Below are 28,000 nucleotides of genomic sequence, written 5' to 3'. Positions count from 1 at the left end.
CTTTGGGTGCGGGTACTGGTTAAGTGGGTGCTTGGTGCAGATAGTGGGGGCCATGTGGAAGCTGTGTGCAGGTGTGAGGACTGGGTGCAATTTTGGGCCTGGGTGCAGATACTTGCAATCATGTGAGTGTGAGTACTGGATGCCAGCTATGAGGGGAACGGGTGGATGCTGGGAAAAGTAGAGGTCAGTGTGGGTGCTGCAGGAAGAGGCAGGGCCATGCAGAGGATCCTCAAGGGGGTGGTGCTCAAATTTGAAATCGATAAATCGTGCTAAACTGTGTATGTAATACCCCCTCTACAGAAAGCATAAAGCAGTCTTAATCCACCCCCCCCCCCCCCAAACACACACACACCTTTATAGCAGTATCAGGCAGACTTTGTGTCTCCTTCCAACCAACTATTTTGGCGCAACCACCCTCAAATCAGCAGCGGTAGGTGCCCACTGTTAGAGTGGGTTAGAGTGGGCACAGTGGAGCCCACAGTGGAGGCACGGACTCGCCTTTCATTACTGGGACCTCTGTCCCCCTTGATCAGCACCCAAGCTTCTTTTCAGGCAAAGAAGAAGTGGTTACCAATATGCAGTGGTTGCTAAGCATTAGTAGATGCAAAACTGCAGTAAGTGCCAAGGTGCAGTGAGTGCCCAGATGCAGTAGATGGTAAGATGCAAAGGTTCACTTTGTGCTAAGTTGCAGTGGGTGCCGAGATGCCAAAGTACAGTCTGTGTCAAGCTGCTGTGAGTACCAAGGTCCAGTTTGTATTGGGTTTTTATTTGCAGTGGGTGCTATGCAGTATTGGGTGCTGAATGAGTAGCAGATGGTAATAAACAATAGTGGGTGCCATGTGAGTGCTAATTGGTACAGGGAGCCATGTGAGTGTTGGACATGAGTGAGTAGGGAGTGCCATATGTGGTCTGGATGTGTGCCATGGGAGATTACCGAGTCTCATATGGGTTCGGACCAAGGATGGGGACTGGGTGCTATTTGGGTGCTGGCCATGGACGGGTACTAGGTGCATATAATGGCTTCGGAACTTGGTGACATGTGAGTACTGTGCCATGTGGGTGTTGATTATAGGGGTATGTGGGTCTTAGGTGCAAATACTGAGTTCCAAGTGGGTACTGGGAGTGAGTACATGGTGACATATGGGTGATGGGTGCTGGCTAGTGGGGTTTTTGTTGTCATGTGGATGCTAAAGGCAGATGCTGGGTGCCATGTGGGTTCTGGGTGCTGCACAGGGTGTCATGTGGATTCTGGCTGTATGGGTGTGTATCAACCATCATGTAGGTGTTGATTGCAGGTACTCAGTTCCTTGTGAGTTCTGGGTGCAAGTACTGGATGTGATATGTGAGTGCTTGGTGTTTGTACTGGGCACTAAGTGGAGGCTTGGTGCAGCTGGAACTACTGCAGATGAAGCATGTGGGTGTTGAGTGCAGGTACTGGGTATCACATAGGTGCAAATACTTGGTGCCATGCATGCACTGGGTGCTAGCTATGGGTGGGCATTGTGTGTTATGTGGGTTCTGAGTGCAGGTACTTTGGGTGCTAGTACTAGTTATGTGAGTGCAGATAGTGGGTGCCATGTGAAGGTAGTGTGCAGGTGTGAGTAGTGAGTGCCATGTTGGGGCTGGATGCAAGTACTGTGCCATGTGGGTGTTGGGTGCAGGTACTGGGTATCACATAGGTGTGAATTCTTGGTGCCATGCATACACTGGGTGCTAGCTATGGGTGGGCATTGTGTGTTATGTGGGTTCTGTGTGCAGGTACTTTGGGTGCTAGTATTAGTTATGTGAGTGCAGATAGTGGGTGCCATGAGGAGGCTGTGTGTGCAGGTGTGAGTAGTGAGTGCTATGTTGGGGCTGGGTGCAAGTACTGTGCCATGTAGGTGTGAGTACTGGGTGCCAGCTATAGGGTGAAGGGGTGCAGGTATTGGGTGTCATGTGGCTGTTTGATGCAAGTACTAAGTGCCATATTGAGGCCGGATGTGAGTATTGGGTGCAGGGTGCAAGTACTGGGTGCTTGCCATAGTGGGGGTTACTGGTTGAGTGTAATGTGGGTGCTGAATATTGGTGGGATTGTTGTGGGTGCAGGGTGTGGGAGGTCACAGTGGGTACTGCTGTGAATAGCATAGTTGCTGCTAGGTAGAGGTTAGTGTGGTTGCTGGGGGAGGTAGAGCTCAGTGTGGGTGCTGGGGGAAGGGTAGGTCACTTTGGGTGCTGGGGGGGAGTAAATGTGGGTGCTGTGGAAGGTAGATGTCAGTATGGGTGCTGGAGGAAAGGGAGGTCACTGTGGGTCCTTTGTGGGAGGTCACTGTGGGTCTTGGGGGAGGTAGAGGTCACTGTGGGTGCTGGAGGAAAGGGAGGTCACTATGGGTGCTGCTGTGAATGGCATAGTTGCTGCTAAGGGAGGTAGAGGTCAGTGTGGGTTCTGGGGGAATGGTAGGTCACTGTGGGTGCTGTGGAAGGAAGAGATCAGTATGGGTGCTGGAGGAAGTGGAGGTCACTGTGGGTGCTGAGAGAAGTCAGTGTGGTTACTGGAGGAGGGAGTGGATGCTGGGCATTGGGAGAGGCCATTGTGGGCGCTGGCAATGGGAGAGGTCACTGTAGGTGCTGCTTTTGGGATGGGAGGTCCCTGTGGGTGCTGCAGGGGACAGGAGGGTAGTCACTGGGGGAGGGAAAGATCACTGTGGGTGCTGGGGGAGGGAGAGGTCACTGGAGGTGCTAGGTGGAGGGAGAGGTCACTGTGGGTGCTAGATGGAGGGAAAGGTCACTGTGGGTGCTGGGTAAGGGAGAGGTCACTGTGGGTGCTAGGTGGATGGAGAGGTCACTGTGGGTGCTGGGGGAGAGAGAGGTTACTGTGGTTGCTAGGTGAAGGGAGAGGTCACTGTGGGTGCTAGATGGAGGGAAAGGTCACTGTGGGTGCCGAGTAAGGGAGAGGGCACTGTAGGTGCTAGGTGGAGGGAGAGGTCACTGTGGGTGCTGAGTAAGGGAGAGGTCGCTGTAGGTGCTAGGTGGAGGGAGAGGTCACTGTGGGTGCTAGGTAATGGGAGATATAACTGTGGGTACTGGGGAGGGAGAGGTCAGTATGGGTCCTAGGTGGAGGGAGAAGTCACTGTGGGTGCTAGGTGGATGGAGAGGTCACTGTGGGTGCTAGGGGAGGGAGTGGTCATTGTGGGTACTAGGTGGAGGGGAGAGGTCACTATGGGTGCTGTGGGAGGTAGAGGTCAGTATGGGTGCTAGGTGGAGGGAGAGGTCAGTATGCCACACTAGGATTCCTGTCTGGGCCTCTTCACTTGAAAGTGTCCCAGGTGGGGGCGGAGCTTCCCACGGGTGGGGCTTATCGTGATCAGGGGCGGAGCTTATTTTGTACAGCGAGAGGGGCCTTTTTTGAAGATTTTTAAAAGGGGGGATGCCTGGGCACCCAGCGCACCCCCCTCTGCACGTGCCTGCCCACCGCCCCATACCCAATGCAAACATACCATAGAAATATAATTGCATTGCATTGAGATGATATTGTTAGTTGTAGTGATGGGTCGTTCGTGAATGAGCCGGCTCTAGAGCCGGCTCTTTGCTGCGAAAGACAAGAGCCGGTTCTCAGTTTTAAAAGAGCCGATGCCTCAGCCGCCCCACACAGCTCTGCTTTGCTCTGTGATAAAGGGCGCTGAGGCATGCTGGGAGATGTAGTCCTCCTCTTTCAGCTTGTAGGAGTGTATGGGGGGAGCAGAGCAGTAGCAGGAGGGATTGCCCCAGTCAGATAAGCAGTCATGGAGATGGGGGCGGGGCTTTTACTCCGATTCTGAGTGGTGTCTGGTGACATTTAATGAAGAGCCGATTCAGAGCCGTAAGAGCCGACTCTTTAATGGGAGCCGATTCAGAAGAGCCGATTCTCTGAGAAGAGCCGGAATTCCCATCACTAGTTAGTTGCAAGGAAATGCAATGGTTTCAGTGTGAAAGGACCCTTTGGCTAGGTTCGCAGTGGGTGTTGTGTTCTCCGTAACAGTGGGAAGGCAATGCAACTGCACTGCAAAGAGGCACTGTACATTATCTACGGGTTGCGCATACAGTGACGTACAATGAAGCACACAGTCAATAAAAAGTATGGCTCACTGTCACTGTTGTGTGGTAACGCATGCAGTGCGTTAGGATGCCGCATGGTGCTATAGCGCAATGCACCCTCCGCACTTTGAACATCACATAGGTGGTGCATTGCAGTGTCTCAGCGCACATTACAATGTGGCCTTATGCTGCACCGTAACACAGCACTGTGGGCCAGATTTATCAAGAGTGTCTAAGACAAAATGCTGGTAGGTTTGTAGAACTCCGTGCAGAACTGTCTCAGGCACCTTAAGAAGCCACTAGATGGTGCTGTTTCCTTCCTAAACTGTTCTAAGTGAGGAGGAGCTAGTACAGTGTCTCAGAAGAAAAGAACACAACAGTGTATGACTTGTTTGTTTATCCATCTGGGACATGAGCAGCCCAGGCTGTAATTACTCTCCTAAACTTTCATTCAAATAATCCCCATGTCTGCTCTGTCTTTTACACACATTTTTAACATGCTCTAAACAGTCAATTCTCCACACACTCCTCCACAATTCCCGTCCTTCTCTTAAACAAATAAACATCACCAGGGTGAAAGGGAGTTCACCTCAGTAACAAATGAATGTGGGTAGACGGCAGTAAATTAACCTATTTTGGTTCCCAGCCCGAGGTTCATTAGCCAGGCAATCAGTGAATCGGGGTATGGTGCCCGATCACTGATTCCTCTCCCCCGCTGAAAAAGCGACAGCTTCTCTCGGAAGCTGCACCTTTTCTGGCTGTCACCTCCCCCATGCGTCTCTCTAAGCGTGTGTTACGCTTAGAGTGACGTCATGTAAACAAACTCATGGCTGCCATCTTGTGGCCAAAAAGTAATACTACAACTAAAAGTAAAAAAAAATAAAAATCAACACAGATTTACATTATAAACCAATTGTTTACATCCCACCCTCCCAAAACTACCCAAATAAAATGTTTAATATAAAAAAAAAAAACATTACAATAAAAAACAAACAAACATGTAAATATTTACCTAACGGTCTAAACTTTTTAAATATCAATGTAAAGATGAAATATTTCTATATTTTTTTTATTTTAAACTTGTAAATAGTGATAGATGCAAAACGGAAAAAATGCACCTTTATTTCCAAATAAAATATTGTCGCCATACATTGTGATAGGGACATAATTTTAACGGTGTAACAACCGGGACATATGGGCAAATACAATACGTGAGTTTTAATTATGGAGGCATGTATTATTTTAAAACTATAATGGCTGAAAACTGAGAAATAAGGAATTTTTTCAATTTTTTTCTTATTCTTCCTGTTAAAATGCATTTACAGTAAAGTGGCTCTTAGCAAAATGTACCCCCCCCCCCCCAAAGAAAGCCTAATTGGTGGCGGAAAAAACAAGATATAGATCAGTTCATTGTGATAAGTAGTGATAAAGTTATAGGCTAATGAATGGGAGGTGAACATTTCTCAAGTGAAAACGACGGAACGCGAATGGGTTAAAAAGGAAGCTATGAGGTGTCAGCGTAAACCTGCTCTGCGGGGTTAAGAAGTGGTATTAGCCACTTCTTAATCAGGGACAGTTCTGCACTGTTCTTAATCTAAGGAAAACTCTCAGAACTGCCACAATCTCCCTTCACTTAAAGTGACTCTGAAGCCTCTTAAAAATCCTTTTTTTTAAAAAACAATCCTGCTTAATACATTAGCCCTACCTAAACCGTCGCATTCCCGCGGCTGTAAACTATCTAAAACCCCCCTAACCCGCCCTCCCTCTCCCCGCAAAATCCACGACTTTCTTGGTCGTGGATTTTGCTGCCCCTGTGCGCTTCCGTGCGAGGCAGGGCTATGAGCCGCAGCCCTGCCTCACACGCATCTATCAGCGGCGGATCTCCGCCTCTCCCCCGCCCCTCTCAGCGAAGGAAGACTGAGAGGGGCGGGGGAGAGGCAGCGATCCGTACTAGTAGACCCGTGTGAGGCAGGGCTGCAGCTCATAGCCCTGCCTCACACGGAAGCGCTGCCCAGATCAACCCCGGGGTTTAGGGGGGATTGGGATAGTTTACATCCGCAGGAATGCGGCGATTTAGATAGGACTAATGTATTAAGCAGGATTGTTAAAAAAAAGGATTTTAAAGAGGCTTCAGAGTCTCTTTAAGAAAGCATTGGGAAGCTTCTTAAAGGACTTACGAGCCCAAACCACTAAAAACATTTCTTTACCTGTATGAAGTTGTAAGGCACGGAGGACGCCATCCGCGCCCTCCGTGCAGCTCCGCCGGGTCCCCGCTGCCTTTGCTCCCCCCGGCCCGACCCCGACCCCACAGCCCGGGTCGGGCTCTCCTTCCTCCTCAAATATGGCCGCCGGAGGAGGCCGCGGCTGCGCAGTCTACACCGCCGCGAGTGCGACTGCGCAGCTCTAGGGCCTCCCTCCCCAATCCACGCTACGTAGCGTGGATCGGGGAGCGAGGCCCTAGAGCTGCGCAGCTGCACTCGCGGCGGTGCGGACTGCACAGCCGCGGCCTCCTCCGGCGGCCATATTTGAGGAGGAAGGAGAGCCCGACCCGGGCTGTGGGGTCGGGTCCGGCCGGGGGGAGCAAAGGCAGCGGGGACCCGGCGGAGCTGCACGGAGGGCGCTGATGGCGTCCTCCGTGCCTTACAACTTCATACAGGTAAAGACATTTTTTTACTGGTTTGGGCTCGTAAGTCCTTTAACAATGTGCAGAACAGTTCCCCCTGCTGGTAAGGACAGTTTAAGAAGAACAAAACTGTCGGTAATGCTTTGATTAATCTGGCCCTGTGAACTTAGCCTTAAAGGAAACCTAATAAAGAAAAAAAAATTGTACATACCTGAGGCTTCCTCCAGCCCCGTTCAGGCTGTTTGCTCCCTCGCTGTCCTTCTGGGTTGACTCTATCCTCCGCTAACCAGCATGTTAAGTCTTTCAGTCGGAGCGTACTGCACTCGAACCGTAATCGGTAGCGTTTTGTGCCTGTGCACTACTACTGCACAGACGCATAATGCTCACAGCGTTGGGGGCGAGCTCTCAGTCAGCCGGACTGTGCATGCGCCGGCTCACCCCGACTGGAGTAATTACCGGGCCGGCTAGTAGAGGATCGAGCTGGTCTGGGAGGACAGCAAAGGAGCGAACAGCCTGAAGGGGGCTGGAGGAAGCCCCAGGTATGTATACATTTTTTTTCGTCTCAGGTACGCTTCAACTACTTCTGGATCTTTGCTACGCATATTTACGCTCCCTTTATACTTCACTTGTAAATCAAGGGTGTAGATATGCGTATTGTTTACTTACCGCAGCCGTTCGCGATCGCCGCTCTCATTCCCCTTCGTCGCAATCCCGCCGTTCCGTGATTGGTGAAAGGGAAACGGGTGTTCCCAGACTCGAACACAGTGCCTGTAATGAATAAAAGCCAGCGTAGGTGAAATGTCTGCTTCTATTGTTAACACAGACGTTTACCGGTAACGCACTGTTGCCTTCTCCTTTATTTTCTTTTATTATTCTGGTTGGACTCGATGGACGGATATCTTTTTTCGACCAAACTACGTAACATTGACAGCATGTTGTGCTGGTTAGCTTTAACGTTTCCATAGGCATCTGTTTTGTTTTTCAGAAGAAACTTATAAAGTTCTGGGGAAGTATAATTGTCGTCAGTTGTTACACAATAGCCCTGATTTAGCTGTAGTTATTAAAGGGATACTGTAGGGGGGGTCAGGGGAAAATGAGCTGAACTTACCCGGGGATTCTAACGGTCCCCCGCAGACATACTGTGTTGGCGCAGCCACTCACCGATGCTCCGGCCCCGCCTCCGGTTCACTTCTGGAATTTCAGACTTTAAAGTCTGAAAACCACTGCGCCTGCGTTGCCGTGTCCTCGATCCCGCTGATGTCATCAAGAGTGCACAGCGCAGGCCCAGTATGGTCTGTGTCTGCGCAGTACACTCCTGGTGACATCAGCGGGAGCGAGGACACGGGCGTGCGGGCGCAGTGGTTTTCTGACTTTAAAGTCAGAAATTCCAGAAGTGAACTGGAGGCGGGGCCGGAGCATCAGTGAGTGGCTGCGCCAACACAGGATGTCTGCGGGGGACCATTAGAAGCCCCGGGTAAGTTCAGCTCATTTTCCCCCGACCCACCCTACAGTATCCCTTTAATGAAAGAATGGCACGTTTTATAGTTGGTGTATTTTGGGTTGAGCATTGTTCCTTTTCCAGCGTATACGATTGAATTTCAAATAGTTCAATATTTGCACAGCACGTGGGATGTTACGTCAAATCGTGCTCTCTTTGATGCAAAGTTTTGTACCCAGCTAAACCTTTCCTTTTATGCCTAGTAGTAGTACACACCATACAATTTTCTGTTAGATTTTTCGTTAGATTATTTTCTGTAGAGACTGGTCATTATCTCTGGTGCATTGTCTTCTGGTTATCTCCTGCTGAGTAGAACAATTCCCAATTGCTAGGCAGATAGATGGTTAGAATATGTTGGAAATGATCTATCTGGCAGGTAAATCTAATGCTGGATGCCGGAATCCAGCGGCGAAACAATTGGGCGGGAGATCGGACATGTCGGAAATTATCTATCAAGCCATCGTAATGGCTCAAAATGGAGCCTTGTATTCCCAGCATAATGCTGAGAATACACAGTTCATTTCTGGCACTCGATTCTTCGCTCGATTATTTTTGCCGCTCGGATTCTGCAGTCAATTCTCTTACCTTCCGCTTGTTTTTCTTATCTTTTTCCATTCACTTCTATCAGAAATCGAGCAGTGAAGCGATCAAACGGGAGATCGTACATGTCGGAAATTATCTATCGAGCCATCTAAATGGCTCAAAAACGAACTGTGTATTCCCAGCATAACATAAAATCTAACAGAAAATGGTATGGTGTGTACCTACCCTTGACTTTCATTGATGTTGATTTCTCTTTCTGTCAGATAGCTCTGTTAAAAATCTTTAGAATCATATACTGAGCATCCTAGCCTCTTAGCAGCCCCACCCGAATTATCTAGTGTAAGATAACTTGGGGCAGGGCTAATGCAGCTGGCTGTACTCAGGCTGCATCCCACACAGTAAGGCCCCATTCACACCTAAAAATGAAAACACAAATGCAAGCATTTTGCGTTTTTGTGCGCTGTTCTCCCCCGGCGCTCCACTGCCCACTGCGTTTTTGTAGAAAGCGCTTTTCTAAGCAATTTTTGTAATTCACTCCCTGACGCAAGTCAGGAAGTGAACTCTTTGACCCGGAAAATAATAAATACAATGTATTTATTCTTAAAAACGTGAACACAATCACTGTACAAAGCAATTTTGTGAGCATTTTTCCTATACCTCCCATTGTAGCAAAAACGCCTCAAAACTGGTACAGGCACCACCAGTTTGCTGAGAACTCTCTCGTAGGGAATCATTGCACAAGCATTTTGTGGGCGATTTTAAAAATTGCTTGCATTCGAAAAAAGGCGGAAAGCGCCCCTAGTGTGAACGGGCCCTGGGGCAAACCCAGGATTTTCAAGTGGGGGGATTCCTGAAAGGTCTCTCTCAGCCAAGAACCATACAGTATAATATATGGTAGGACATCATGCTGGGTACACATAATGCAATTTTCTGTCGGACTGACAGGATCTGTCAATTATTTCCTAAATGTCCGATCTGCTCCCGATCGACAATTGAATCGATCAGGATCAGTAAGGATACAGATAATAATGAGGACAGTCGACAATGGCAATGAAGGGGAAAGTGAAGCATTCACACAGCAGGGCACAGGTCTCTGCTCATACCTGACTCTGTTAAGTTCCCCAGAGCTGCTCCATGCTCTGTACACACACTGCTGTCCATACAAAGTCAGCTGTAGCATGGAAAGAAAGAGGGCAGTGCTGTGAGCTGCAGGATACATGCAGTAATTCTGGTGTCTCACCTTGTGCTGTCCCCAGACACTGCACCGGCCCTGAGGAAGGGCTCCACCCGAAACATGTCGAGCGTGCCTCTGCATGCTTTTCAATACAGTGCAATACTGAAGCCATTTGTGTGCCTTCTCCATTTGTGCTAGTTACTGCGGTTGTGCAGGGGTGGTGTACCTGCAGGAGGTGGGCACCGGCACAGAGGTCCTGCTATAGGCCTGGAAAGGTGAGAGACGAGAGCGTATTGGAAGAAACTGCACTGGCCCTAGTCTGAGGGGGTATTCTGGGCAGCTGCAATCCGCCCCTGTGTGCCTATAGGGCCCTAAATGCAGAGTGGTGCATGGAGCGACTGATAGCTACCTAATCCAGACGCAGGATCGTCTCTCCTCTTTCACCACCAAGCGGCGCTGTAATGCTGAGATCATCCTCCATGTTCCGACCACATGATAAGACATGTGATAGGGACCAAAGGAGGATACCAACATTGCACCACTGCTCAGAGGTGGAAGAAGAGAGCCAGATCAGGTAAATATCAAGCACTCCTTGCGCCGCTCTGCATTAGGCTGGGAGAAACGCAAAATAACTTGGCACCGCAATGCACATAGCAAAAAAAAGGCAGAGAAAGCTTAGGGCTCTTTTCAGCTAAATGCACCCAATCCAGTTTTCTGCACTAATTGCAGCGTGTTTGAATATTTGCACTCCGCCATACAGATAGGGCCATTGGTCCCCTAGATTGTGCACTATGAATCATTTGATTCTCTCAGCTTCATGGTAGGGCTGGGTGATTACAGTATTAAATAAACTATTTTAAGTGGTTCAGGACTCGTTCACACTTAGGCCTCCTTCCCATTGCGTTCCGCTCGCGTGTCCGTTGGGAGTTTTGTGAGGCGATTTTTTTCCAGATTTCTGTGCATTGGAGGGTTTTGTTAAAGAGACTCTGAAGCGAGAATAAATCTCGCTTCAGAGCTCATAGTTAGCAGGGGCATGTGTGCCCCTGCTAAACCGCCGCTATAGCGCCGCTAAACGGGGGTCCCTTGACCCCCAAACCCCCCACTGCGACACTTGGTCGCAGACTTGGTCGCTCCTGGAGGCAGGGCTAACCGCTGCAGCCCTGCCTCCAGTCGCGTCTATCAGCGGCGCATCGCCGCCTCTCCCCCGCCCCTCTCAGTGAAGGAAGACTGAGAGGGGCGGGGGAGAGGCGGAGATACGCGCTGACAGACGCGCGTGGGGCAGGGCTGCGGCGGTTAGCCCTGCCCAGGGCCGGATTTACCATAAGGCACACTAGGCACGTGCCTACAGGCGCCTGATTGGACAAGGGGCGGGTGTAAATCATGTCCCTTTAAGATGAAAAGGCTGAAAAAGCAACACTAATGCCAGCGCCGCCCGCCTCCTTCTCTTTGCATAATGATCCGACGGCCACGTGTGCGGCTACAGTGAGGGGCGGGCGGCTAGTGACACTCGCACACACAATTATGTGCCGCTCTCCCCGCCCACTGGCCGCCGGATTCATGTCTGCACGCAGCGCTGCAAGTGCAACTAACAGCAGCTGCTGCGTGCATAGGCGGCGGGGGGCTGCGCGATTATCTGTCCCTGCTGCCCTGGAGTCCTCCTGGCTGGGACTTTGATAAAGCACGTGGGTGGGCGAGGCGGGGCATGAATAATCATCACTTACCGGCGAAAATTATCCTGCCGGTGCGATGGAAGGGGGACAGAGAGGAGGAAGATGAATCCAGTAGCACGGGTAGGGAAGAAGCTCCGCCCCGCCGACCCCTCTCCTGTCTATCAGCAATCAGCATGTGTTGTTTTCAAGTGACAGGCGGCGAGGGGATGCGGAGGAAACAACCCTGTAGGTAGGACTCATGAGATAGCCCTGCACTTTATAGTTTCAACTTCGCCCCGCCGCCGTGTGTATACTATTGGGGGCTTGAGGCTGTCTGTGCATGTGTGACTGACACAGTGCCCTGGTACCTGGTGGATGTACAGAGAAAAATGTATGCAGCCAGTCTGCTGGTTGTGGAGTAAGTGATTGTGTGAGTATTGTGAGCTGTGTGTGTGTACATTGTGACCAGCCAGCGTGCACTGCATTTGCTTAGCTGCCTCAGCAGCATATTCCTGTGAGCCGAAAAAGGATCACCGCTATGGTAGCCTGCTGATCAACTCTGCCCCGCCCCTCCCCCCTTTCAGCTGAATCTGTGCAGGAATGGAGGAACAGGTCCAGTGGCAGCATTCTGCTCAGTTGAGGGGACACAGAGAAAACTGATGCAGCCAGTCTCTGCTGACATTGGTGAGAATGTGTGTGTACTATGAGCTGTGTGTATTGTGTACTGTGAGTATGTGTGTACTGTGTGCATTGTAAGCTCTGTGTGTGTGTGTGTGTGTGTGTGTGTGTGTGTGTGTGTGTGTGTACTGTGAGCTGTGTGTGTACTGTGAGCTGTGTGTGTACTGTGAGCTGTGTGTGTACTGTGAGCTCTGTGTGTGTACTGTGAGCTCTGTGTGTGTACTGTGAGCTCTGTGTGTGTACTGTGAGCTCTGTGTGTGTACTGTGAGCTATGTGTGTGTGTATACTGTGAGCTTGGGGAGTGTGTACTGTGAGCTTGTGGGGGTGTACTGTGAGCTTGTGGGGGTGTACTGTGAGCTTGTGGGGGTGTACTGTGAGCTTGTGGGGGTGTACTGTGAGCTTGTGGGGGTGTATACTGTGAGCTTGTGGGGGTGTACTGTGAGCTTGTGGGGGTGTACTGTGAGCTTGGGGGGTGTATACTGTGAGCTTGTGGGGGTGTACTGTGAGCTTGTGGGGGTGTATACTGTGAGCTTGTGGGGGTGTACTGTGAGCTTGTGTGTGTGTGTGTATACTGTGAGCTTGTGTGGGTGTACTGTGAGCTTGTGTGTGCGTGTGTGTATACTGTGAGCTTGTGGGGGTGTACTGTGAGCTTGTGTGTGTGTGTGTGTATACTGTGAGCTTGTGTGGGTGTGTAAGGTGTGTTTTTTTTAAGTGTTATTGAGAGCATTAATACTGAAGCATTTTATACTTAGTGGTGCTTCCTTTAGTCCCATGTAGGCCTTGAGCTTCCTCGATGCCCTCACCAGTCGCTCCGTTGTTACCTCTCGTAAATTGGCCAGTTGCGCTTCACAACGCATGTACAACCCTGCTGTGTATGCACCCCTGTCACACTCCTGCGGCTGGGAGTGTTCTCTGCCTGGGGAAGACACACGTGCAGAGGTGACCAGGGGACAACCGAGCGGCCCCGGAGGACAGGGATGGAGCCTGTGGCCTACATGGGGCTGGAGGAAGCCCCAGGTAAGTATATATCCCACAGTATTTAACCTCTCAAGTTTGCTTTAAACTAGCATGCTTTATTGCGTGGGGGAAGGGGGGGGGTTTAATGGAATGGCTATTGTCCAGGCTGCAGTTTGCCTGGGGGGGGGGGGGGGATTGTATTAATACCTAGGCCAGGGGCTGTTTGGGCAAAGTGATCTGGGAAGGGTGGTCCTTGTCTAGGCTTTAAAGGGGTCATCTGGCAAAAATATGGGTCTACCGCTCTACTTACCTGGGGCTTCCTCCAGCCCCTTGCAGATGACACGCAGCAGCTCTGCACTCAGTTTTCAGCCCGAGGTCCTCGCCAGTGCAAAGGGCGACCTTTGGCTATAGGCTGCCCACCATTTGCCTATATACTTGCCTTTATGACAAGCAACTGGGACGGTGCTTTGTGCACCACCCTGTACTTTATAAAAAGGTTTGTTGCCTAGGCCACAATTTATCACTACTTGTCATCTGTTACCTGCTACCTTCCAAACTAGGGATGATCAATGAGATGCAAATAGTTCAGTTTATGCATGATTAGGTAAAAGTATGCAGCTTGAGAAGGAACCAATCAATTTAAACCTGGGTGAGACTTGATTGGTCCATTTTCAAGCGGCATACATTTGGGGGTGTGGCCTTTGCTGAGGGGCGGAGTTTAGGGCGCCAGAACTTCTGTGCCTATAGGCTCCTGAGCTGTAAATCCGGCCCTGGCCCTGCCCCAACCAGGAAGCGCTCCCCCGCATTACGGAGGGGATTTGGGGGATCAGGGACCCCCGTTAAGCCGCGGGATAGCGGCGGTTTAGCAGGGGCACACATGCCCCTGCTAACTCTGAGGTCTGAAGCGAGATTTATTCTCGCTTCAGACTCTCTTTAAGCGGTTTTCTAAGCGCTTTTGCAGAGCGATTGCATTTTTTCACTTCCAGACGTCAGTCAGGAAGTGAACTCTTTGATCCGGAAAAGTTAAAAACACTTACGATTTTGTGAGCGTTTTTCCTATACCTTCCATTGAGGTGGAGTCGCCTCAAAAATGGCCCATGCACCGCTTATCTGAGCGGATCGGAAACAAACCGCTCAGATGTGAACTTTCTCATAGAGAATCATGGCACAAGCGCTTTCAGGGCGGTTTTGAAAATTGCCAGCGCTTAAAAAATCTTAAAAATACCCCTAGAGTGAATGAGCCCTAAGGGCGTTTTTGCCCTTTTTTCAAGCGCAGGCGATTTTCAAAATCACCCTAAAAACGCTTGTGCAATGATTCCCTATGAGAGAGTTCAAAGCTGAGTGCTTCTTTTACGATCAGCAAAACGGTGCCTGTACCATCTTTGAGGAGATTTTACCTCAATGGAAGGTATAGGAAAAACACGCTCACAAAATCGTTTTGTGCAGCGATTGTGTGAGCATTTTTAAGAATAAATACATTGTATTTATTATTTTCCGGGTCAAGGAGTTCACTTCCTGACTTGCGTCAGGTAGTGAATTATAAAATCGCTCTGGAAAAGCACTTAGAAAAGCGATTTTACCAGAAGCGCAGCGCGAAGTGGAGCACCGAGAGGAGGGAAAAAAAGTGCACAAAAAAGCAAAACGCTTGCATTTTCCATTTTAGGTGTGAATGGGGCCTCAAAGTGAGTCTGAAGCAATTGCGGAAAAACAAACAAACCAGATACTCACCTAAGGAGAGGGAAGGCTCTGGGTCTATAGAGCCTTCCTGTTCCTCTCACCAGTCTGCTCATTCCAGCACTGACTCCCCCTTTAAAATCCCCCTCCGTGAGAGGCTTCGGGAGATGAGCGGCTCCTTACTGGTTTAAAGGTTGTTGAAAACAATTGAAAGCATTGTTCAAGCTGTATGTCAAAAATAAGTAAAGGTACTTATCCGTTAGCCGGGCGCATCCAGCACGTGGCACTAATTCCATTCATACTTACAAAAGTGTGAATGTAACCGCCGCAGGTGGCGCTAATTGCATTCATAGTTAACGTAACAAAAGTGTGTTAATGTAAACGATGGAATTGTGTTTTGGGTGGCCGTCTCGCCGCGGCCAAATGTATTATCAAAAAGTGAGTTAATTGAATTCAATGAATTTGCCCTCTCTCTTCTATAGAACACTGGCAGCGGGGGGAGGGGGACACACACCCGTGTCCCCCCAGAGTTGTTCGTCGCAAGCAAACAACCAGGATTCCCTGCCGCGACAAACGACTCTGGGGGGACATGCATGTCCCCGCAGGCTGCCAGTATTGTATAGAAGAGAGAGGGCAAAGGGGGAGGAGAGCGCCGGCTTCATTTTAATTCCATTAACTCACAGCTTACAATACATTTGGCCGCAGCGAGACGGCCACTTAAAACACAATTCCATTGTTTACATTAACCTCCTTAGCGGTATGGACGCATTGTTACGTCCATTACCGCAGGAGGTCGCCGCTCAGGCCCCGCTGGGCCGATTTGAATAATTTTTTTTTAAAACACGCAACAAGCACTTTGCTTGCTGCGTGTCTCACCCGATCGCCGCCGATCCGCCGCGATGCAGGGCCCCCCCAGGCGAGACCCCGTGCGCTGCCTGGCCAATCAGTGCCAGGCAGCGCTGTGGGGTGGATCGGATTCCCCTTTGACGTCACGACGTCGATGACGTCATGCCGCCCCGTCGCCATGGCGACGGGGGAAGCCCTCCGGCGATCGGAGGGGCTGGGGGGATGCCGCTGAGCAGCGGCTATCATGTAGCGAGACAGCGGCTATCATGTAGCGAGACATTAAAAAACGTATTTGCTGCCCCCTGGCGGATTTTAATAAACCGCCAGGGAGGTTAACACACTTTTGTTACGTTAACTATGAATGCAATTAGCGCTACCTGTGGCGGTTACATTCACACTTTTGTTACGTGAAGTAAGTATGAATGGAATTAGCGACACCTAATTGCGCCCGGCTAACGGATAAGTACCAAAGTAAATCACTTATTCACACATCCCAATATGTACAATACAAAGCAATCTGACTTACAAACAACCCCCTGTGCGTAAGTAAGGGACAGTCTATACTGATTCCTAATTATAAACTGCCTGCAATTATGACAGAGAAAGGTGCTTTCTTGTAACTATATATGTACAACAGAAAGCTGATGAACGAAAACCAGCAGGAAAGCCACGCCCATCAGCACCACACACGAGGACAGCTCTGCAACTGCAACGCCACTACAGACAGAGAGTAACGGGGAGAGCCACGCCTCGAGAGGAGGAGCAAAAGGAGATAAGAGGCGACACAAACTTGTTAGAAGGCGTGGCCTAATATGTGTCGCAGCCAGAGGAGGTGGGGCGTAGCGGTTCTCCGAGAGAAGTGGGAGGAGTCTGGAATCCCTTATGAAGAGGGGGTATCACATGGTCGTCACATCACATCACATGGTCGTTGAGCGGGAGGAGTGGGGTCATGTGACAGTGGGGCAGGAAGCGGTTGGTTGGGGGTGGGATCAGAAGCGATCGGAGCTCCGGGACGGGCGGCGCGGGCTGGAGGGAGATTCAAAATGGGGTGAGAGAGAAAAGTGCCTGATGGCGTGCAGGGCTGGGTGCGCCGTGACAGGTCCCTGAGGGCTGGCAGCATGCTGGGAGTTGTGGTGCCTCTGGCTTGCTGTGCCCTCTGCTGCTCTGGCATTAGGCTGTGTTGCATGATCATTTCAATATCTAGTATTTTTATTGTTTTGCATTGATATAATAATGATTATAGTGATTTGGCAAATACATGTGGATACTCATTAGCCATCCCTGCCAGCTATACTCACCTCACTGCTGACTGTGGCTTTCATTTGCCTGCAGCTCTTGTGTGATGTGTATGCTCAAAAGAGCGCCTGTCTGGTAATTTGGGCACCTGGTGAAGCCGCAAATCAAATATCCTACCTAATAAAAGGCAAGTGTCACTGCGTCAGTGCTTTTGCGCTACTGTGCATGTCCAGCACTGACAGCCACTGGGGCGGGCCAGCAAGGCGTGCGTGTGTGGCGGTGACAGACGTAGAGCCTGTTTTTAATGGGGCTTAGGTCACTAGTTGATAATATTACTGATATTCTATGATTGGGTACTGGCTAATGTTAATGGAATCAGAAATTTTTACCAATATTCAGACTCTTTCCCCCATCTTTAGTACCTTCAAATGCAGGGCTGTGGAGTCGGAGTTGTGGAGTCGGGCAATTTTGGGTGCCTGGAGTCGGAGTCGGGAAAAAATGCACCAACTCCTAATGAATTTGTAACTGTAATTAAAATAGAAAATATGATAAAATGTTCTATTTCTCAGATAATAGTCATTAAAAATAATGTATATATACAGTATATATACAGTAATAGCTGTGCTTAGTCCACAAAAATGAAATAAACCAATCAAAATGAGTTACTTGTGCTGCTTCAATAAAGCAGTCCCCGTATTTTTAAGGTCAGATATACATATCTGATTGTGACTGTATATATGATGTGTACACAGGAATCTCTTATATATACTAAATAACATCTATGCTGTAAGAATAAAGCCTGATGTGTAGCTGTGTCACTAATAGAGATGGTCAATGAGATGGAAATAATTCTGCATTGATGCTGATTTATGCAAATGTATGCACTCTCTTTGCTGATGAAATCAAATAATTTGATATGTTGTTAACATTTGGTTTGGTAACTACAAATTAAAGGGTAACTGAGACGGATGAAAAGTAAAGTTTTATACATACCTTCAGGCTAATCAGTCCCTCGCTGTCCTCCACCACCCGGATCTTCTGCTATGAGTCCTGGTAATTCAGCCAGTCAGCGCTGTCCGGCCGCATGCCGCTCCCACAGCCAGGAACATTCTGCACCTGCGCAATAGTGCTGCACAGGTGTGGTATGCTCCTGGCGGCGGAGTGTGTGCATGCGCACTACACCAGACTGGTTAAAGTACCTGGATTCATAGCAGAAGATCCAGGTGGTGGAGGAGGACAACGAAGGACTGATTATCCTGAAGGCGGCTGGAGGAAGCCCCAGGTATGTATAAAACTTTAATTTCATCTGTCTCAGGTTTACTTTGTTACACAGTAGTACCGTACTATACTCTACATATGCACTCCCCACAGAGCTGCAGGGAATCCACTGAGAATGCTGTGCACATTGAACACAGAGGTGTTGTCTGTTTACAATCTCCTTATTCCCCTGCAGAGTACCTGCACATCATTCTTACATGTACCCACACTTACATTGCCTAGGGCCTGATAGGTGTTCTTTGTTCCGGTTTGTACCTTTTACAAGTACTCTTACCAAGGACTAGTTTTAGTCTAAAGGGAATAAATATAGTAGTCTACATATCCTTCTCACTTCAGTTGTCTTGTAAAATTCCTAAGCGTTGGCAGTTAAGAGACGAATTTCATGTTACATACTTTTAATCAACAAAATTGTAATATGCAAATTAGAGGAGGAGGAGTCGGAGTCGGTGGAATCCTAAACTGAGGAGTCGGAGTCGGAGGATTTTTGGACCGACTCCACAGCCCTGTTCAAATGAGCCCTCAAGTCAAGACTTAGCTTTTCATACTCGCATACCCCCCCCCCCCCTACATCAGAACGTATTATACTTTCTGCTGGGCACCCTCAACAGACGCACCTCTTGTTTCTACCTCCACCCCTTAAAGTGGATCCGAGATAAACTTTTACGCATTGCATAATTGTGTTCCTTACATATAGTTTGTAGGGCATTCCTCAGGCCAAATTCTTTGTTTTTGTTTTAATACTCTAATAACATATAAACTAAGCGAGCCTCGCCCACACCTTTTCACTGGCGTACATTTGAAATCGGCGCCGGTAGACTTGGGCGCAGGATTCAGCCGGTATATGGCTGATCCTGCTTCTGCACATGTCCGGCCCGTATTAATTACTATTCCCCCTCCAGGCTGCCATGGGTAGTGGGGTAATGAAATAATTCGGCTTTCAGCGATTGCTGGAGTCCGAATTATTGTGTTTTTTTTAAGCAACTTCAGCTTCGTCTTCTGACGGAGCCGACGTTACTCACTGAGCGCCGCTATAGACTGATTCCCATTACAGTCTATGGCGGCGCTGAAAAGCACTGCTCCGTTTCACAGTGCCTTGGCACTGTAGCAAGGGCTTATGGGAGCTCAGTCTGGGCAGGAGGAGGAGGTTACTACCCAGAGATTTCAGATGCAGAGGGGAGGAGGAGAGGGGACTGAATTTACACACAGGCAAGTGGATAGCATCTCCAGCCCTCAGCCTGTGACAAACAGAACATGGCTGCCCTCGTATCTCAGGAATAAATAATCATTAAATTACGGTAGGCTGTTCGCAGCTAGATATGCTGTGTAATTTATCTAAACTCTAGATAAGATATATGGACAACTTGTTATAGTTTTTCATCTCGGATCTGCTTTAAGGCCAGTTCACACTGGGTGTTTTGGTAGTGTTTTGCAGATCGCCGGTGATCAGAAAATTGCTGTTTTTCACTGTACAGGAAAGTGATTTTAGAGTGATTGTGTTTTTGTGATTCTTTAACATTGCAAAATTGATCCAAAAATGCTGCGTGCACCATGTTTGAGATTTCAGCAAATTCGCTGATGATCGCTAGTGTGTACATTACCATTGACTTGCATTAGCAGCAGGACTTTGCTGATTGCTGGCGATCACCCAGTTTGAACTAGCCCTAACATTGTAAGCCTCTGGCAGGGCCCCCCTCACAAGTGTTTCCAGCTTGATGATGCAATCTTACTGTCTGTCACCCCTCTTGTGGACTAGAACAGTCTCTATTTTGATCAAAGACCCTGAACTACTGTTATCAAATTGTTTCCATGATCTTGTTTTGTTGTGAGCTCCTTGTATGTCCTACCTTGTGTATTAACCCATTTATCTATTATACAGCGCTGCATAATTTGTTGGCCCTTTATAAATACAATAAATGATAATTCTATCAATTTTGCATAACCTTCCCCTGACACTAACCCTCTTTCTACCAACTCCTAATATAAACCTGGGAGCCAGTCTAGTTGAGGTGATCCACTGGGAAACTGCCATAGACCGACTGCTTCCAGCTTGCAGCAATTTGGTATTGACCACTGTTAAGAAATAGAGGACCCAGCAGGAAACCTATTGCTAAAATTGCACACCAGGATCCTTTGTCATGGACTTTGGCCACTAGGCTTCGGACACGGCTTTACAAAACCTATTTGGTTGGTTGGTTGGCTGGCGTGGATAACATTGCTTGTTGGGTCATCTTTGTATTACAAATCGGGCGTTAAGTGTTGCTCTCTGCATTTTGGTGAAGTGTGCAGTGTGCGCCAAGGAGGAACATCATGCCCAGAGAAGTGTGAACAAGGAACCAAATAACTGCAAGCAGGAAGCAGCTGTGGGTAACCTCAACTAGATTAGCTCCCAAACCTATGCCTAACCCTCTTTACCTAGCCAAAGGGCCCGTTCAAAGCATTGTGGTATAACGGCCGCTTTGTAATGCGGCTTACCCCACTGCAATGCACCCACCTATGCACCGTTCATGGGGCAGAGGTAGTGTTGTGGTATGAGAACGCACTGCATGCAGTCACTTCCCACTGCTATGTGACCTGGGAGCTCCATTACCTATGGCAGGCATGGGCAAACTCGGCCCTCCAGCTGTTACGGAACTACAAGTCCCACAATGCATTTGCCTTTGAGTCATGACTGTGGCTGTCAGACTCTTGCAATGCATTGTGGGACTTGTAGTTCCGTAACAGCTGGAGGACCGAGTTTGTCCGTGCCTGACCTATGGGATGCTCTAAGCTTCAGAATCTCAAACTGAGGTGAGCAGTACAAGAGTGGTCCTAAGTGCTGCCACTTTGACTGAAGTCTGTCTGGATGTGCTGCATGTTTGAGGTGTGTGATTCTTATTAATGCATGAGGGACCAGTAGGATAGCCAGGCAGCTGGTATTGTTGAAAAGGAAATAAATATGACAGCCTACATAACCTTCTCACTTCAGGTGTCCCTTTAAAGTTTTGTAGGCTTGCACAACAGCAGCAAAGTCCGTGGTATCCGGCACTGGCAGGGATTGCCTGACATCGGATACATGGGCTTGTCGGTCGCTTGAACCATTACTAGAATAGCAGCAGAATCAACTTATGGATCGCCCGGGTGCCAAACCTGTCCACATCCTGCAACTCAAAGTGGCGTTTAACACTGGCTGCTCCAACCACTCCTCATTTACTACTGTCTGCAAATCTCTTCACTGGCTCCTCCCACCGCTCTGAATGTACAATTCCTCTTCAAACCTCTACACTGGCTCCTCCCACCACCGCAAATCTCCTTTCTGGTTCCTCATCTTCTATTGATCTCTGCAAATCCCTTCTCTGGTTCACCCCACCACTCTGTCTGCTGCTTCTATGCAAATACAGAAAATACAGTTTTACTATAAATACTGGTGCTTGAAACAAAACCATGGAATAAGTTTTCTACCCTTCATAAAGCAGTGGGAATAAGGGCCGGTTCACACTTGCTTAAAAAAATGTACCTATTCGGGAGGTTTTTTTTTTTTTTAAACTCCGCTTAAATGCAGGAAGTGGATCCTATGTTTAAAGTGAACCTTAAGTAAAAAAAAAAAGTATTTTACTCACCAGGGGCTTCAGCCCCCTGCAGCTGTCCAGTGCCCTCGCAGCCTCGCTCCAAGCCTCCTGTCCCTGCCGGCGGCTACTTCCGGTTTCGGCGATAGGCGCGACAGGCTGGGAACGCGAGTGATTCTTCGCGTTCCCGGCCACAATTGCACTCTCTATACTGCTATTGCGTTCCCAGCCTGTCGGCGAAACCGGAAGTAGCCGGCGGGGACAGGAGGATTGGAGCAAGGTTGCGAGGGCACCGAACAGCTGCAGGGGGCTGAGGGAAGCCCCAGGTGAGTAAAACTAATTTTTTTTTTTTTTTTTACTTAAAGTTCACTTTAAAGAGACTCCGTAACAAAAATTGCATCCTGTTTTTTTATCATCCTACAAGTTCCAAAAGCTATTCTAATGTGTTCTGGCTTACTGCAGCACTTTCTACTATAACAGTCTCTGTAATAAATCAATGTATCTTTCCCCTGTCAGACTTGTGGGCCTGTGTCTGGAAGGCTGCCAAGTTCTTCCGTGTTGTGGTTCTGCTATGAACTCCCCCTTCCAGGCCCCTCTATGCACACTGCCTGTGTATTATTTAGATTAGGGCAGCTTCTCTCTTCTCTCTTATCTTTTACAAGCTGGATAAATCGTCCTCTGAGCTGGCTGGGCTTTCACATAGTGAGGAATTGCAGACAAAGGCAAAGCTGTTTGCAGGAAGAAACGAGCAGCCTGAAACTTCAGTGCATGAGAACTGCAGGGGAAAAGAAACACACAAATGATCTCTTGAGATTCAAAAGGAAGGGTGTATACAGCCTGCTTGTGTATGGATGTATTTTCTATGTGTGGACATGTTGTACATCAACCTACTTCCTGGTTTGGTGGCCATTTTGTTTGTTTATAAACAAACTTTTTAAAACTGTTTTTAACCACTTTAAATGCGCCGAGGAGCGGCGAAATTGTGACAGAGAGTAATAGATGTCCCCTAACGCACTGGTATGTTTACTTTTGTGCGATTTTTTTTTTTTTTTTTTTTTTTTTTTTTTTTTTTTTTTTACAATACAGATTCTCTTTAAAGAGACTCTGTAACATGAAAAACATTCCCTGGGGGGTACTCACCTCGGGTGGGGGAAGCCTCTGGATCCTAATGAGGCTTCCCACGCTGTCCTCTGTCCCACGGGGGTCTCGCTGCAGCCCTCTGAACAGCCGGCGACAGGCCCGACTGTAATTTCAATATTTGTAACATATAGAAATCATTAAAACAGATCAAAGACAGAACTGGAGGGAGCGCTCCTTCCTTGTTACAGCGGTTGAAAAACCAGCAGACAGTCATCCAGGGACAGTTTGAAGCATAAGTTGAACAGGGCAGCTGCTGTGACATAGAGGCCTCAGGGTGTGCGTCGGTGGTGGGTCCACCTATACACTCACTGTATCGGTGGCAGCCAGGGTTGGCATAGGCTCAGGCTGGGCGACCTTCGGCTGCAATAACCTGACAGTGAGAGGTGGTGTAACAAGGAAGGAGCGCTCCCTCCAGTTCTGTCTTTGATCTGTTTTAATGATTTTAATAGGGGAACCCAGCTGCTGTGTGATCAAATTATTTTTTGTACTAATAAAGCTTTCCAAACACGTGAAGGGCCGTCCAGGATTTCTATATGTTACAATTCTCATTTGGCTGGTCGCGCCCTCCTCCCTACCCGGAGTGGTGTAGGAAAACTGATCTGCTCGCAATTTTTATATATTGCCTAAACTAATCGCACTTTTTGCTTGTAGCAGACCCCAATTAACCCTCATACGAGGTTCATTGAGATCAACACAGCAGGTTGGTTTTGAATACCCCATCGGTGGTTTTAAATTAGGACGGTTGGTTTTGTATTGATTAACAACATGGCATATACCTTAACTTTAGAGTTGGAGCAGGACATTGAAACTGCCTTTGGAGAGCATAGTCAAGAGCAAGGGGACAGTACAGTGGTAGTAGAAATTGAATCCCTGTTTAGAGAACACAAAAAAATAATGATGAAATCTTTGAGAAGGAAATGGGACATTTCAACCTTGGAGTTTTATATCAGGGAAAAAGTAGTTCCCTGGGGGTTGAGAGAACGGATCATCCCTGCAGGCCACCTCCATAATCCTAGATTTATGGCCGTTTGGAAAGAGAAATGCATTAAGAGAGGTATTGAGATTATGAGAATTATAGTAGAAGAGGAAAAGATACAGTTTAAGGAACTTAGGGTAGAACTGGAGGAAAGCAAGAAAAGTCTAGATATCTTTCAAACACATGCTAAATTTGACAAATTAAATAAACAACTAAAGATGGAAATAGATAAAAATCAAGCGAAAATTAAGAGAGAGAAACAACAAAAATTTCATGAGGACGTTAAATCCTGGAATGAAGGTGAGTTCTATGAGTGCAAAAGAGGGAGACCTAGAAGTAGATCCAGAAATAGGTTGTTAAATCGGAAACATACTGAAGAAAGGCCGGAGGAGTTGGGGGGTGATAAAGGGGTGTCTTTTTTAGAACAGGAAACCGAAGACGAGGACATAGACGAAGAGGAAGAGGCAGAAAGGGAGGTGGAAGGGCCCAACGGGAAAGGGATTCTAAAAACACAGAGAGACAAGAGCAAACAGAAAGACAAGGAGAAGGAGAAAGTGAGAGAACCAGACAGGAAGACAAGGGCCCAATCGGCGAAGGTGCAGAAAGAGAAGTAATAGCAATGGGGAGTAATGTAATTAATTTGGCTAACATTTCCCTTGACGAGGATACAATGTCGTTGTTGAGTAAGGGACTTTCTTTTGCACCGGTTTGTGGGGGAGATGAATTTACAGTATATCGGGATCTCTGTTTTTTCTTAAGGCGAGCCGCCCTAAAACTCATGTTTGGGGAAGGGCAGAGAAAACAAAATTCCATCCAAAATCAGACCATGTCGGGGGTCCAGATGGACCTCAATGACAGGGCTCTTTTGAGAGACCTGGAATCCTTGAAAGATGAAGGTACCAATGAAGGTGTTTGTGTGATAGAATCAGAGATCTTGAACCCAAACCCCACGGATGCAAAGAGAAAGTCCAAATACATGCCACCCTTGAACCACAATCTTAAATCCTTCAGGGATTTGGTACAACGGGATCTCTATAAAGTTAAGTGGACACCACTAAGAGGGAAAGATAATTTAAAGCAGGGGGAAAGGGAGGCATTGGAAAGATTAAAACAAAGGGATGATGTCATTATAAGAGAGAGTGACAAGGGGGGCAATGTTGTCCTCCTGTCGGCTGATTACTATGAAAATGAATGTTATAGACTCCTTAATGATGTTAACACATACCAGAAGTTAAACGAAAATCCCTTCCTGATGATCAAACAGAAAATTAATGGTCTAGTCAAGGAGGGAAAAATGTTGGGAGTGCTCACAAAGGAGGAAGCCAATTTCTGTGAAGTCAGCACGTTTCGGGTACCGGTTTTCTATATTATCCCTAAGGTCCATAAAAGTCTTGAGTCCCCCCCTGGTCGACCGATAGTTTCGGGGATAGGGGGACCAATGGAGAACTTGGGGAAATTTCTAGATGGAAAACTGAAAGGAATGGTGGAGGAGCTTCCATCATATGTTAAAGATACCGGCGAAGTTTTGGCAGCATTGGACGGTTTTGCAGTAAGCAAGGAGGACCTCTTGGTCAGTGACGTTGAGGCACTCTATACTTCAATCCCCCATGAGATTGGACTTGCAGCGGTGGCTTTCTACCTGAAAGAGCACTTCCCGGATTCACCTCTCCATAATCAATTTCTGTTTGAAGCCCTCGAACTGCTTTTGAACTACAACTGCTTTGCCTTTAACGGGCGGTTCTACCGCCAGGCCAGGGGCACGTCGATGGGGGCATCCTGCGCCCCGGCATATGCATGCCTTCATTTGGGCCTTTGGGAGCGGCAGGATGTGTACCCTATGTGCCTCTTCCAGGAGCATGTACGGCTCTGGCTGAGGTACATAGATGACGTGGTCCTGGTCTGGCGGGGAACGGTAAAAACTCTGGAGAAATTTGTTGACCAATTGGGCCTGAATCAAAGAAATCTGAAGTTTACTTATGTCTGGAGTGAAGAAGCAATCACATTCCTTGACTTGACCATTAAAAAGGAAGCTGGGAGATTGACAACCAGCACATTTAGAAAACCCACTGCGGGCAACACTCTGCTCCATTTCTCGAGCCACCATCTCCCCTGCCAAAAAAGGTCCATACCAGGTGGGCAGTTCCACAGATTGAGACGGAACTGTGCGGCGGATGGTGACTTCGAGGTGGAGGCAGAAGACCTGCAGAAGAGGTTATTAGCCAGGGGTTATCCCTTGGACCTCCTAGAAAGAGAAAAAGAGAGGATAAGGTCAAAACCAAGGGGAGAAATTTTGGATAAGATTAGAACAGGATCCAAATCAGACATGCCCAATAAGGGGAGGGAGGAACCACTAAGATTTGTGACCACTTTTGGTTCACATTGGTCCAGCCTACAAGAACTTCTGCAAAAACATTGGCATGTGATGATGCTAGATAGCAGGTTACGTTCTATCATAGGAGAAAGACCATACATGACAGCAAAAAAAGCCCCTAACCTCAAGAACCAACTAGTAAGGTCGGAATACAATAGTAAAAAGAAAGAAACATGGTTGAGTGATTACCCAAAAAGCAGGGGAATGTTCAGTTGTGGCAATTGCAGGCTTTGTAGCTATGCCGAAAGAACAAAAGTCTTCAGAAATGCAAACAATACTAAAACGTATGAGATCAGGGATTTGATAACTTGTTCAACTGAAAGAGTTGTTTACTGTATTGAGTGCCCCTGTGGTCTTATGTATATCGGAAAAACGAAAAGAAAACTTGGAAAACGTATAGGTGAGCATCTGACCAATATAGAGGAGGCAGATAAGGAAAGTCCTCTAGGGCAGCATTTCCAAGATTTCCACGGGGGACGACCCACGGGTCTTCGCTTCAAAGGAATAATTAAACAGAAAGTCTCAAATAGAGGTGGAGATATTGAGAACGATCTTTATAAGATTGAAGCCACCTGGATATACAGATTGGGGACACGAATCCCTCAGGGTTTGAACACTGACTTGAACTTGGCATATTTCTTATAGAAACTCACAGAACTCTGATACATCTTTGAAAAGGCAAGATGAAATACTATTGTAGTATTCGGCGGTGTTCCCCTTTAAATACAGTGGAGTCAGTCCCAATATTTATGTTTAAACAACGTGATCCCTTTGTTTGGAGCGTTAGAAATATGGGGAGTCTCAATTTACTGTGCAACAAATAAGTGCTGTATAGCTATGCAGAGGCATTTATACTGATATTGTGAAAATGTGGGAAAGATTTAATTCCTCTTGAAGATAGGTATCAGAGAATTTATGTCCTCTTCGACAAGCCCAACCCCCTGAGGTTTTTAAATAAAAGGACTACCTAAATCACACAGTACAACCCTCCATAGCTTTGACAAAGCCCCGTGGGCGGGGCGAAACGCGTCAGCGGGAGGAGCCAGAACTGCAGTGAGCGCTCACGTGACCCCGGACGCTAGGAGGACGGTTTCCGCGTCATGACCAGGCGCCGCACACGGAAAGGACTATGCACGCATTGGCCGGTCTAGCATCCACAGGGGCTCGCTCTTAGGAGCTGGAGCCGTGCTGATCGGCAGCGTGATTAACCACCCAAGACAGCGGCCAAGGAACGAGGAGACCCTCCCCTGAAACATCCCACCCAGGGAGCCGTGAGTCACACCACTTAGCCTTGCGGGGTTTGCATATGACAAATGTGTTATGGAGGACTGTTCCCACGTAAACGTACAATCATTGCCATCTCAAGTGCAAGAAGAAGAAGCAGTGCACACATAGGGTTGATGCTGAAACAGAGGAAATAAGCAATTGAGAGACGGCGGCGGTTATTGAGCGGTTGAAAAACCAGCAGACAGTCATCCAGGGACAGTTTGAAGCATAAGTTGAACAGGGCAGCTGCTGTGACATAGAGGCCTCAGGGTGTGCGTCGGTGGTGGGTCCACCTATACACTCACTGTATCGGTGGCAGCCAGGGTTGGCATAGGCTCAGGCTGGGCGACCTTCGGCTGCAATAACCTGACAGTGAGAGGTGGTGTAACAAGGAAGGAGCGCTCCCTCCAGTTCTGTCTTTGATCTGTTTTAATGATTTTAATAGGGGAACCCAGCTGCTGTGTGATCAAATTATTTTTTGTACTAATAAAGCTTTCCA

The 28,000-nt window shown here is 48.1% G+C and overlaps 2 protein-coding genes across 8 annotated transcripts in view; one reads left to right on the top strand and one right to left on the bottom strand.

The window, feature by feature from the left end:
- The window catches only part of LOC137534987 (C3a anaphylatoxin chemotactic receptor-like), a 37,670-nt gene extending 21,315 nt beyond the window's left edge, over positions 1-16,355 (bottom strand). For 4 of the 5 annotated variants that reach the window (XM_068256744.1, XM_068256747.1, XM_068256746.1 and 1 more), the window contains exons 1-2: positions 16,219-16,355; positions 7,340-7,441 (exon numbers count right to left, since the gene is read on the bottom strand). The gene's annotated coding sequence lies outside the window, so the exon portion shown is untranslated. The remainder of the gene's footprint in view (positions 1-7,339; positions 7,442-16,218) is intronic. The other variant, XM_068256745.1, reaches the window with a different exon arrangement.
- The window catches only part of LOC137534985 (centrosome-associated protein CEP250-like), an 88,079-nt gene continuing 71,704 nt past the window's right edge, over positions 11,626-28,000 (top strand). The window contains exon 1 of one of the 3 annotated variants that reach the window (XM_068256743.1): positions 11,626-11,787. The gene's annotated coding sequence lies outside the window, so the exon portion shown is untranslated. Of the gene's footprint in view, positions 11,788-12,135; positions 12,222-16,681; positions 16,741-28,000 lie in introns of those variants that run through there. The other 2 variants (XM_068256742.1, XM_068256741.1) reach the window with 2 other exon arrangements.

The sequence above is a fragment of the Hyperolius riggenbachi genome, chromosome 10 (genome assembly GCF_040937935.1).
Source record: "Hyperolius riggenbachi isolate aHypRig1 chromosome 10, aHypRig1.pri, whole genome shotgun sequence".
NCBI classification, from domain to species: Eukaryota; Metazoa; Chordata; class Amphibia; order Anura; family Hyperoliidae; genus Hyperolius; species Hyperolius riggenbachi.
The sequence above is the reverse complement of the archived record's forward strand: the minus strand, read 5'-3'. Positions and strand labels throughout refer to the sequence as shown.